Source organism: Nicotiana attenuata, unplaced genomic scaffold (genome assembly GCF_001879085.1).
Source record: "Nicotiana attenuata strain UT unplaced genomic scaffold, NIATTr2, whole genome shotgun sequence".
NCBI lineage: Eukaryota > Viridiplantae > Streptophyta > Magnoliopsida > Solanales > Solanaceae > Nicotiana > Nicotiana attenuata.
In genome coordinates, this window is record NW_017670681.1 from 19,032 (window position 1) to 32,339 (window position 13,308).

A 13,308-nucleotide genomic window follows, 5' to 3' on the forward strand; every position below is an offset into this window, starting at 1 on the left:
TATATATATATATTATAGACATTCGCCGGCTATTTTTAATTTAAATGGTTGAGTGAGGGTTATTTAAGTGAATTCTTCTATTAAGGTTTTCGCACAAAACAATTGTACTTTAAAGTTATGGGTTCAAAATTTCATATTTGTTGATATTTTAGAGGTTTTTAGATATATAGCTATTATGTGTCGTAAATATTGGGTTCAATTGAATCTACAGTCAATACAACCCATCTGGATATTGAGTTCCCTTATTTAGCATCTGATCTTCTAAAAGCAGTTTATCCATCTCACTCGCGTGAAACATATATACATATATTTTAAGATAAATAACAAAATTTTAATGAGGTATTATCCGAGTTAAAGATTAACTAAACAACATTTCACAAAATAGGGGATTTGGAACATTTGTATCCAACGAACGTCTTTGCAGCCAATATCCAAAGAGAGAATTTTTCAATACAACATGATGGGTGTTGGTTATTGGCCGACCTTTTTAACGGGTATATTCTCATAAATAATAGTCGATAATATATATATATATATATATATATATATATATTTGTATATTTAGCTAGTGAATGTTATTAGTTTTTGCCAATCAGCCAAATGTGTAACTTGTCCTATACTGATATCCAAAACAATAGTATATTATAGACGATGTTGTAGAATTAGCTCAAATAAGACATACCATATCGAGAGTATGAGAGTCAAACTTGGTGCACTTTTTGATTTGAAATATATTTGTTTAGGAATGAATTGTTCACAATTTGGTAAACTATTCGAAAGATACAATCAAAATTTCTCTATAACGGTCATCTTATATGACAGTACTTCACTATAACGGATAAATATTTATTGGAATTAAATTTTTATGTTATGTTATAATATATGATCTCTATAACAATCTTTCACTTTAGTAGCCAAAAATATCTGAAATCAATAAGACAATTGTAAAGAGATCTGACTGTATAATCAAAAGCATTCTCTCCCTTCCAGTCAATTGATGATCATCTTTTGACTTCCACTTTCACTTAAGTGTAGTTATTTTAATTTTATTACGCAATCTGTAAGATAAGTTAAAAGGGATTAGTATATTCATCAAAAAATATTTGTAATGGACCACCCGTTTTATTCAAATATCAACATAATTATTACGTACTTCGTAAGGTATCGAGAAAATGATAGGCTGCAATAATTTAAACAAAACGGGTGGTTATAAGGAATTAAAACGCACGTTCGATAAATGAATATGGTTCTTTTTTGTCTCAGCTGATGTCCGATATCCGCATTGAAATTCCGACTAACCTGAATTGGCGCCTAACACTCATTATAGGGAGCCAAGGGAGGGCGGTCCTTATCATGATTATTTTTATTTTCGAAACTTGAGAGTTGAGCCCGATCAACTTCCAATAATTAAGGATGGAGGGTTATTGTAGGAGATTTTTGTAACTTCTTTATTTCTTTTCTAGTTATCTTTTAAATAGTTTTAACAATAACAATAACAACAACAATCAAAAAAATAAATCAGTGAAAATCCAATAAGTGAGGTCTGGAGAGGATAGAGTGTACGTAGACCTTATTCCTACCTTTGTGAAGGTAGAGAGGTTGTTTTCGATAGATCACAAACAAAAAAATATGAGAAGGAAGCAGTAGCAGCAAGCAGTACCAACAACACGATACTGGATAAATCAAAGTGAAAGAGACAAGGTGAGAAGTTTTATATAGTTTTATTGGAAGAATATTACTGAATCTACCATCGGAGCAGGAATGCTCGTACAATGTTTCTTATCGTGTAGTGCAATTTCCTTGTGAAGTATAAGCAATACAATGAGCATAATAAAACCAAGAAGTGACATATATAGGCGTTTTTACATTATCCATTTAACCAAAAGTAGTAGTAAAAATAACTTTATTGTTCTTTCTTTAATAGTTGTACATACTCAAATTCAAATAAAGAGTTCAAGGAAATTAAGACGAGCATACCTGATAAATGATGAAAAATGCATGATTTTGGTATAGCTTCATATAATTTTTGAAGAATTAAATCAAACACATAGTTTGCAGGATCATTGTATTTGTTTCACTAGTCAAATAGTTCAATCTCATGTTAATACACAAATTAAACTATAAAGTTCACAGTCTATGATTGTATCTTGTTACAGAGATTCGTTCCAAGTGTTTCGCAGAAGAAATCTTCACAAGATTTTCACTAGAACTCTTTAGAATTTTGTGAGACAAGAAAGAGATTTTTTTCTGTTGAAGGAGGAGTGAATTTGATACCAGAATTCTCACGCATACTTCTCCATTTATTGAACAATTACGACACAACGATTTAGGGAGTCCTAACTGTTGTGTCTCTTCTTTTATTTTAATTAGATATTATACATATATAAATATATTTACTTATTAAACATGGATTGGATTGGACCATATGGGTGGCCCAAGTCTAATTTCTTTCATCTCCCACTCGCACATAGTGGGTCAACTCTCACTTATATTCTATAATTTTCATACATAACGACTAGACCGTGTAACCGGTGCATACTTTGATAGCTTCACTGCTATAAATTTGTTAGGAATATATAGCTTCTCGATTTAATGGAATTTGGAGTAGATAATAGTATGCAGTACCCTAGACCATTTATCACATTCATATCCCACAATCTCTTTTGTCTTAATTTGAGTTGATCATTATGCTCTTGTCCAAAGAACAAACATAATGGATCGATCAATGAACACAATTAATGTGATAATACTTAATGATCTTCCTCATCTCATAAATCTCTCAATCTCAATCTGATATGCTTTTCTAGAGATGTTCCGCGAGATCGAATCAAACATGATCTTTTGGCAGCACTCTAAGATAGCAAACACCAAACTGAATCTTAAGAAACTGGTCAGAGTTACGAGGGTACGACATGAAAATTACTAATAATTTTCAAGACTTCACACGATAGCAAGCAGAGATTAAAATTTGTACTGTCCTTATAGGTCATTTTATGCATACGTGGCATGAATCACGTATCACATTATTGACTCCTTTCCCGTAGAGCGTATGTCTTTTACAAATTCAATATTGTGCAGATGATAGTTCAGACAACTCATGTCTAACTTTGAGTTCATAAATATACTCTTTATTTTATCAATCTATCATAACTCACATTTGGCATTGAGACAGACTGTTAAATATAATCACACATGATTAACCATAAATTCAAAACGACATTCATATTATAAACATCAAGCTCTCTATTATTATCGCTTATGATAATAATAAGTTTATAATTGTCTTCTCTATTAGCTTGACAACGGAGGTGATTTCCTATGTGAATAGGCAAATCAATTTGTTTGTCCGATATACTTTTTATACTTGAAAATTATGTACTCAACATAAAAAAATATCTATGTATATTAACCAACAAGAAGGAATAATTAGGCATCATTAACATTAACTTAATAATATAGTTTTACATGAACATGTTTGGGAAAAATTTAAAAATATAAATACACTAGAATCTATGCAAACCCAATGACTTCACATGTCTTTCATAAGCATCACATGCTACAGGTTTCGTTAGTGGATCTGCTACCATATGGTGCGTAGAGATGTATTTCATGCTCGCTTCTTTATTTACAACCATGTCTCTAACAAAATTATACTTAATATCAATATGTTTCATCTTCCCATGGTACTTAGGATCCTTTGTGTAAGCTATTGCAGCTTGACTATCACAGTTGATGGTTACTGGTTCAACAACATTGTTATACACACCCAAGTGGACCAGAAAACGTTTAAGCCAAACAGCCTCATGCACAGCTGCTGAAAGTGCTACAAATTCAGCTTTCATTGTAGACAGAGCTATGCATGATTGTTTCTTGCTACTCCATGATACAACGCAATTATTAAGCAAGAATGTGTATTCGAAGGTGGATTTTCTCTCATCTAAATCTCCTCCCCAATCAGCATCAGTGTAGCCTTTGAGTTGTAGATCAGTTCCTTGGTAACATAAGGAATAGTCGATTGTGCCTTAAAGATATCTCAGTATTCTTTTAATTGCTTTCCAATATTGTTGTCCTGGGTCAGATTGATATCCGCTAACTAATCCAACAGCATAACGGATATCGGTTCTAGTACATATCATAACATACATTAGACAACAGATTGCATTAGCATAAGGAATCTTTCTCATTTTATCTTTCTCTTGTGGATTCTGAGGGCACATCCTCCGGCTTAAAGCTTCACCTTTAGGTATAGGAGTGTTTATGGGTTTGCAATCTTTCATATTAAAATGTTCAAGAACTTTCTTAATGTAAGGTTCTTGTAAAAGATACAACAATCTCTTTGAACGTTCTCTTGAAATCTTAACTCCAAGAATGTATGATGCTTCACCCATATCCTTCATCTCAAAAGTAGAAGAAAACCACTCTTTTATCTCTTTACATACTCAATGTCACTTGCAGTTATAAGTATGTCGTCTACATACAACGATAATATTACAAACTTATCTTTGGATCTTTTAATATACACAATGATCTTCGTGGACCATAGTAAAATTATATGATATGATTGCATTATGAAAATGTAAATACCATCGTTTAGAAGATTGCTTAAGGCTGTAAATCGACCTACGAAGTCGGCATACTTTATGCTCTTCGCCTTTTTTCACGAAACCTAGAGGTTGTTCTATATAGATTTCTTCTTCTAGTTCTCCATTAAGAAATGCAGTTTTTACATCCATTTGATGCAATTCAAGATTCAAATTAGCCACTATTGACAAAATTAACCTTATTGAAGTAAACTTCACAACAAGTAAAAAAGTTTCTTCATAATCGATTCCTTCCTGTTGTGTATACCCCTTAGCTACTAGGCGAGCTTTATATCTTCCGATACTACCATCAGCCTTACGTTTGATTTTAAGAACCCACTTGTTCCCAATTGCTTTACGGCCCATAGGTAGATCAACCAACTCCCACACTTGGTTTGATTTCATCGACTCCATTTCATCCTCTATTGCTTTTAATCATTTTTCTTTAGCGGGGCATGTAAGAGCCTCATTTATATTTCGTGGCTCTTCTTCATCTTGTGGAGTAACCATAAATGTTTCCCCTTCGATCTCAAATCGACGACGGGGAATATGTTGACGACTTGTTCGTCAGAGGTTGAGATTGATAAATTGATCTATCAATTGGCAAGTTACTCCCACTAGGACCAGCAATATCAAATTCACTCAATTCAGATGGTGTATTAGTAGTATTTGGAACATATCCATTATTATCAGAGTGGTTCTCATCCAAAATTATTTGAGTTTTTACAGCGGAAGTTATCTGGGCCGTAGTTTCATAAAGAGACAAGTCCTTACCTATCTCACCCTACTTAGGAAAATGATTTTTTAAAAATGTAACATCACGTGATTCAAGTTCAGTTACCTTGCCACATCTTGTTCACATATGAACACATAACCCTTAGATTGTTCAGAGTATCATATAAAGACACATTTTATTCCCCTTGGACCTAATTTTCCATATGAAGAAAAAGGATTATAAATAAAAGCAGCACACCCCCAAGGCTTTAAAATGCTCAAATCAGGTTTTCGATTAGTCCATAACTCATATGGCATAGATGTAACTGACTTAGAAAGGACAAGATTAAGTACAAATGCAGTAGTGAGCAAAGCATCACCCCAATAGGTGATAGACAATTTTGCTTGGGCCATCATTGACCTAACCATTTCTAATAAGGTTCTATTTCGTCGTTCCGCAACACCATTTTGTTATGGAGTGTAGGGAATAGTCAATTGCCTTTGAATTCCCTTTTCATCACACAATTGTTTGAACTCATCAGACAAGTATTCTCTTCCTCGATCGGTTCTTAAAGCTTTGATTTTTCTATCTAGTTGATTCTCAACCAAGTTCATAAACTTGATGAAGCAACTCAAAGCTTCAGATTTATGAGAAATTAAATAGACATTACCATATCGAGTAAAATCATCGATAAATGTGATAAAATAAATAGCACCATGCCTTGCCCTTACATTCATTGGACCACAAATGGTAGAATGAATTAACTGCAATGGAGTTTCGGCTCTAGTACCTTTTCCAAATGGTTTTCTTGCAGATTTTCCAGTTAGGCAATACTCACAAGTAGACAAATCTACTTTATCTATAGAGCCAGGAAGACCTTATTTGGCTAAGCGATTCATTATTTGCTGACCAATGTGGCCAAGCCTGGCATGCCATATATTTACATCATTTTCACAGATAGAAGTTGACGTAAATAAGGAAAAACTAATATTATTGTTATTGAGACTAGGAACAATATCCATTACAATAAAATTATTACATAAATAACCAGTGCCATATTTTGTCTTGGCCAAATACAAATCAAGACCAGGTTCATGAAAGACTAAATGAAATCCTAAACTGATCAACACAGTAACTAAAACCAAATTTCACGAATTGATGGAGCAAATAGTACATCATGTAGAAATAGAGTTCGGCCACCACGCATATCAAGTTTGCAGGTACCAATCCCTTTAACCTCCGCTTTGGACTTATTCCCTACATAAATCCATTTTACTCCTTTGGAATTCGCCGAAATTCCACGAAGGCATCTCTTTGTGTTGCTACATGGTCGGTAGCTCCCGAGTCTATAATCCACACAGGATGTGATTCAGTTTGATAAACAGAACAAGAAATATTTACATCACTATGTAAATTTGAATTAAGGTTATGTACCTTTTTAGGCTCAGGACAATCACAAGCAAAATATCCCTTGTTCTTACAGTTGTGGCATTTCAGCTTTGCTATATTCAGTTTCTTCTTTGGTTTGGGAACAGAAATATCGTTCTTCCCTTGTTGATTAGTCTTAGGCTTCTTCTAGGCTTGTCCTTTTCCCTTCTTTCGGGAAAATCCACCATACTTGTATTTTTTTTTCCGTTTTTAGAATTTGGATCAGAACTTGCCATATATGCACTTGTAGTAGCTTTGTCCACTTTGAGGCGCTCTTCCTCGAGTTCCAAATGACACTTAGCATCTTCTATAGTTTTGATGCTAATGTTATGGGTCAAGTGCATCTTCATATTCTCCCAACTTTGTGGTAAGGAACGAATCACAGCTTGGACTTGTTGCTCTTTGGTCAACACATGACCAACATCTTTTAGTTCATTTATCATATTTGACATATGGCGGAGATGCTTACGCATGGTATGATCAGGACGTTTCTTGTAAGTGTCAAACTTAATAGTAAGTGCCCTCGACTTAGCAACAGAAGTATGACCAAATTTTTCCTTCAATGCAGACCACATGTCCTTAGCATTGTCATACGTGCGAAATTCTCTCATGATATCATCATCCATATTGCTCAACAATGTTATGCGAGCAAGAGAATTTTTCTTTTTCCAAGCTTGATATGCCTCAAGATCTCTCTTATGTTGGGGTGTGTCGCCACTTTCAGGTGGCGTCATAGACACATTAAGAGCCTCAAGAGCCTCTTGCTCTTCCAGGATATACTGGATTTTCATAATCCAGATCTTATAATTATCGCCATTTAGATTATCTCCTTTATTAAGCTCAGCGACAATAGTTTTCGCAGCAGTAGACATACTGATCTAAACAAGCATAAACTATTGCGAGACAATTATGTATTTTTATTAAGAGACCTAAATGCATATACATAATCATTAACCATGTTAGCATTTACTTCACATAAGATTTAGAATCGAAAGTTCACCAAGTTCCCAATCATTCTCTGAATTCTCATATGTTGTAAACATAACATAATTAATTATCTAAGCAAGCTTATCTTATATCACATAAATTCAAGACAAAAAATAAAAACTTCTATGACAAATACAGAATTATTCAATCACATAGAATATTGAATTGTTAATTCATACAAGTTAATCAGATATAGACAACTATTATACAAATTGAATACATATTATCACATTATGAACATAAATTGATGAAATAAAATTTTTATGCAAGTCATCAGGTAGTAATATTTTCGCTCTTGGAACTATTGGTTTGACTAAATTTATTCTATTATTATTTCGCATAGGCGATCCAAGGGAACGACATATTGTCACGACCCGGATTTTCCACCCTCGGGAGTCGTGATGGCGCCTACTAATGTGAGCTATGCAAGCCAATCCCTTAGCTACATACTTCGTTATTCAATTATTTCTTTTTAACAAATATAAAGCGATAACATGGAAACAGCGGAACTTTAAATAATTAAGCGGAAGATACAATTAAATATTTGAAATCTGCATCTATTACAACCCTAAAAACCTTAAGCACCCAAAACCTGGTATCACAGTGTCACAGACGGTCTAAGATTTTCTACATACAAAGTCTGAAGAAATAATAATACACTGTTTCTGAATAAAAGGAAAATAAAACAGGAAGTAGGGATAGAGGGAGACGCCAGGGCCTGCGGACTTCTGCAGGTCTACCTTGGATCTCCGCGTGGACTGAAGGTAGCCTCCACACTACGGTCCAAAAGCTGCTTCGGGATCTGCACATAGTGCATAGTGTAGTATCAGCACAACCGACCCCATGTGTTGGTAAGTGCCTAGCCTAACCTCGGCGAAGTAGTGACGAGGCTAGGACCAGACTACCAAATAAACCTGGCAGTTTAACTATATACAGCAGAAAAGAAGTACGGAAAGAAACAGTCATATACAGTCAAGTATGGGAGGGGGAAAGCATGCTACGGGGAAATATCGAATAGTAACAGAAGAGCAACAAATAAATATGAGGATCGTCACAGTTCAATTGAAAATAGGAAGGGGAAATCATGATGCGGGGTACAACAAGTATCAACAGGAAATCAACAATTTAGTGTAGAGAAACCGTAACACAGTTATCAATAAAAATTAGGAAATCAAAGACATGTGCACGGCATCACCCTTCGTGCTTTTACTCTCTCTCACCAAAACAATACACGGCATCACCCTTCGTGCTTTAACACTCTCTCACCAAAACAATGCACGACATCACCCTTCGTGCTTTACGCCCTTCCTTACCCAAACAACAATCACAGGCAAATAGGGTAAGGGAATCTATAACATCGAAATAAAATCAAGTAACAACAGAAAATCAATAAATAAAAGTAAAGGACAACATAACTCAATTATCAGCAAGAATCAGGAAAATCAAAGACAAGTGCACGGCATCACCCTTCGTGCTTTACTCTCGTCCTCACCATAAGAATCAATATAAATTGCACGGCATCACCCTTCGTGCTTTTACTCTCATCCTCACCATGAAATCAATATAATAGGCACGGAATGGTACATCGTGCGGCACGGCATCACCCTTCGTGCATTACACTCTTTCCTCACAAAACAAGCAATGCAAATGACACGACATCACCCTTCCGTGCTTTAACTCTCTCCTCACCANNAAATTTGCACGCACTCACCCTTCGTCGCTTTTACTCTACATACCTCACCATGAAATCATATATAGGCACGAATGTACATCGTGCGCACGCATCACCCTTCGTGCATTACACTCTTTCCTCACAAAACAAGCAATGCACGACATCACCCTTCGTGCTTTAACTCTCTTCCTCACCCAAACAACAATCACAAACAATAGGGCAGGAAATAAAGGAAATTTGCAATAAGAATCCCGGCAAGGGAGCAACAAGTCAACAATTAAATCCCGGCAAGGGAACAACATCAATAATATCCACATCCCGGCAAGGGAGATAACATATAAATCAACAATAGCCCGGCAAGGGTGATAAAATAATGATCTCTTCTCTTTCTCACTTTTACTTCACAATTCACTTCACAACTCGAGCCAATGCTCTAGAGGTTCAATTATCACTTATACCTTCACAACTCATTTCACAACTCGAGCCAATGCTCTAAAAGTTCAATTGTCACTTATACTTTCACAATTCGTTATACAACTTGAGCCAATGCTCCTCAATGTTCATAGGTCACAATTCTTTCCACAAACTTTATACAAAAATTAGAAATCTTCACCAAGGCATGAATAATACAACGAAATCATGAAAGTCACAATATAAGACTCACGGTCATACTTGACACCAACGTATAGATACTCGTCACCATGCCTATACGTCGTACTCAACAATTACCACATAGCAAATAGGACCCAACTCCTAATCCCTCAAGCTAAGGTTAGACCAAACACTTACCTCGATGCCTCGAACACAACTCAAGTTTCAATTATAGCTTTACCTCTTGATTCCACCGCCAATTCGCTTGTATCTAGTCACAAGTTACTTAATTACTTCAATAAACGCTAAATGAATCAATTTGAATGCATGAATATGAATTTTCCAAAGTTTTGCCCAAAAATCAAAAATCGCCCCGGGCCCACATGGTCAAAACCCGAGGTTCGAACCAAAACCCGATTACTCATTCCCCCATGAACTCAAATATATAATTTGTTTTGAAATCGGACCTCAAATCGAGGTCCAATTCCCCAATTTTTGAAAAACCTAGGTTCTACCCAAAACACCCAATTTGCCCCATGAAAATCATTGATTTTGATTTGAAATCATGTTAAAAGATGTTAAGGAGTGAAGAAAATGAGTTAGAAATCACTTACCAATGTTTTTGGAGAAGAAAGGTTGTTTGAAAAATCGCCTCTTATGTTTTTGGGGTTTTGAAAAATGAAAAATAACTGAAAATCCCGTTTTAATATACCCCTCTCGGACCCCCTGTGTGGACCGCACAAAATCAATTGCGGCCGCACAGCCCCTCCTGTGTACTACAGTGACATGCTTTAGTATTTTTGCCATAACTTACTCTACAGATGTCCAAATTGTGATTTCTGTCTCTTTCTGGAAACTAGACACGAAGGGCTACAACTTTCGTTTTTGAATCATCTCAAAATTCCTTGTAGATCAAAAGATATAGGCTTCCGAAGTCGGACCAGTGAAATGTTCTTCACCGCGGACCGCACATAATCTAGTGCGGCCGCACAGGCCCCTCCGCGGCAGCACTCCATTTTGTGCGGACCGCACTGGTTTGTTCAGAGGCCTTCCACTTCTCTGAGCCCGCAACAGCTATGTTTTAGGCCTAAGACACCCCGGAACCTACCCGAAACTCACCCGAGCCCTCGGAACTCAAAACCAAGTGTGCATACTAACTCACAGACATCATATGGACCTACTTGTGCGATCACATCATCAAAATAACATGTAAAGTCATGAATTAAACCTCAAAACTCAACATTTTCATCAAGAACTCTCAAAGTTCATAACTCTTCAACCGGAAGTCCAACTCACATCAAATAAACTCCGTTTTTCACCAAATTTCACAGTTATCTTTCAAATACTATAACAAGTTTGTACCGGGCTCCGGAACCAAAATACGGGCCCGATGACAATGGTTTCAAACATTAATTCTTTTCTTTATTTCTTAGATAATTCAGTAAAATAATTTCTTTCAAAAATTGATTTCTAAGGCTTGGGACCTCGGAATTCATCTACGGGCACACGCCCAAGTCCCATATTTTACTGCGGACCTCCCGGGATCGTGGAACACGGATCCGGGTCCGTTTGCTCAAAATGTTGACCAAAGTCAACCATAATCAAATTTTTATCTCTAAAAATTTCTATTTCTCACATTTTCACATAGAAGGCTTTCCGGATATAGGTCCGGACGACGCACGTAAATCAAGGTGGGGTAAAAAGGAGGATTTTAGGCCTCGGAACACTGAATTCACTTGCAACACAAGTGATGACCTTTTGGGTCATCACATTCTCCACCTCTAAAACAACCGTTCATCCTCGAACGAACATAAGAAGGAAGTACCTGAGCCGGGAAAAAGATGGGGATAACGGCTCCGCATATCGGACTCGGACTCCCAGGCCGATGCCTCAGCGGGCCGACATCTCTATTGAACACGAACAGAAGGAAAACTCTTCGATCTCAACTGACGAACCTGCCGGTCTAGAATAGCTACCGGCTCCTCCTCATAAGAAAAGTCCTTGTCCAACTGGACAGTGCTGAAATCTAGCACGTGGGATGGATCGCCGTGATACTTCCGAAGCATGGACACATAAAACACTGGATGCGCGGCTGACAAGCTCGGCGGCAATGCAAGTCTATAAGCCACCTCTCCAACTCGATCAAGAATCTCAAACGGGCCAATGAACCTAGGGCTAAGCTTGCCCTTCTTCCCAAATCTCATCACGCCCTTCATAGGCGACACTCGAAGCAATACTCGCTCACAAACCATGAATGCCAAATCACGAACCTTGCGGTCGGCATAACTCTTTTGCCTAGACTGAGCTTTACGAAGCCTATCCTGAATAATCCTGGCCTTTTCCAAGGCCTCCCGAACCAAATCCGTACCCAACAACCGAGCCTCTCCCGGCTCAAACCATCCAACCGGCGACCGACACCGCCTACCATATAAAGCCTCATAAGGAGCCATCTGAATACTTGACTGGTAGCTGTTGTTGTAGGCAAACTCTGCTAAAGGCAAAAACTGATCCCACGAGCCTCCAAAGTCAATGACACAAGCTCGGAGCATATCCTCCAAAATCTGAATAGTCCGCTCGGACTTCCCGTCCGTCTGAGGATGAAACGCTGTGCTCAACTCAACCTGCGTGCCCAACTCTCGCTGAACTGCCCTCCAGAAGCGTGAGGTAAACTGCGCACCTCGGTCCGAAATGATAGACACCGACACACCATGAAGACGAACAATCTCCCGGATATAGATCTCAGCTAACCTCTCGGATGAATAGGAGATTGCCACAAGAATGAAATGCGCTGACTTTGTCAGCCTATCAACAATGGCCCATACTGCGTCGAACTTCCTCCGAGTCTGCGGGAGTCCAACAATGAAATCCATAGTGACCCGCTCCCACTTCCACTCGGGAAGCTCAATCCTCTGAAATAAACCACCAGGCCTCTGATGCTCGTACTTATCTTGCTGATAATTCAAACACCGAGCCACATATGCAACGATATCCTTCTTCATTCTCCGCCACCAATAATGCTGCCGCAAATCCTGATACATCTTCGCGGCGCCCGGATGAATAGAGTATCGGGAGCTATGGGCCTTCTCTAAAATCAACTCCCGAAGCCCATCCACATTAGGCACACAAACTCGACCCTGCAATCTCAAAACTCCATCATCATCTAAGGTAATCTGCTTGGCACCTCCGCGCTGCACCGTGTCTCTGAGGACACACAAATGGGGATCATCATACTGCCGATCACGGATACGCTCCAACAAAAATGAACGAGCGACCGTGCAAGCTAATACCCGACTAGGCTCAGAAATATCCAACCTCACGAACCGATTGGCCAAGGC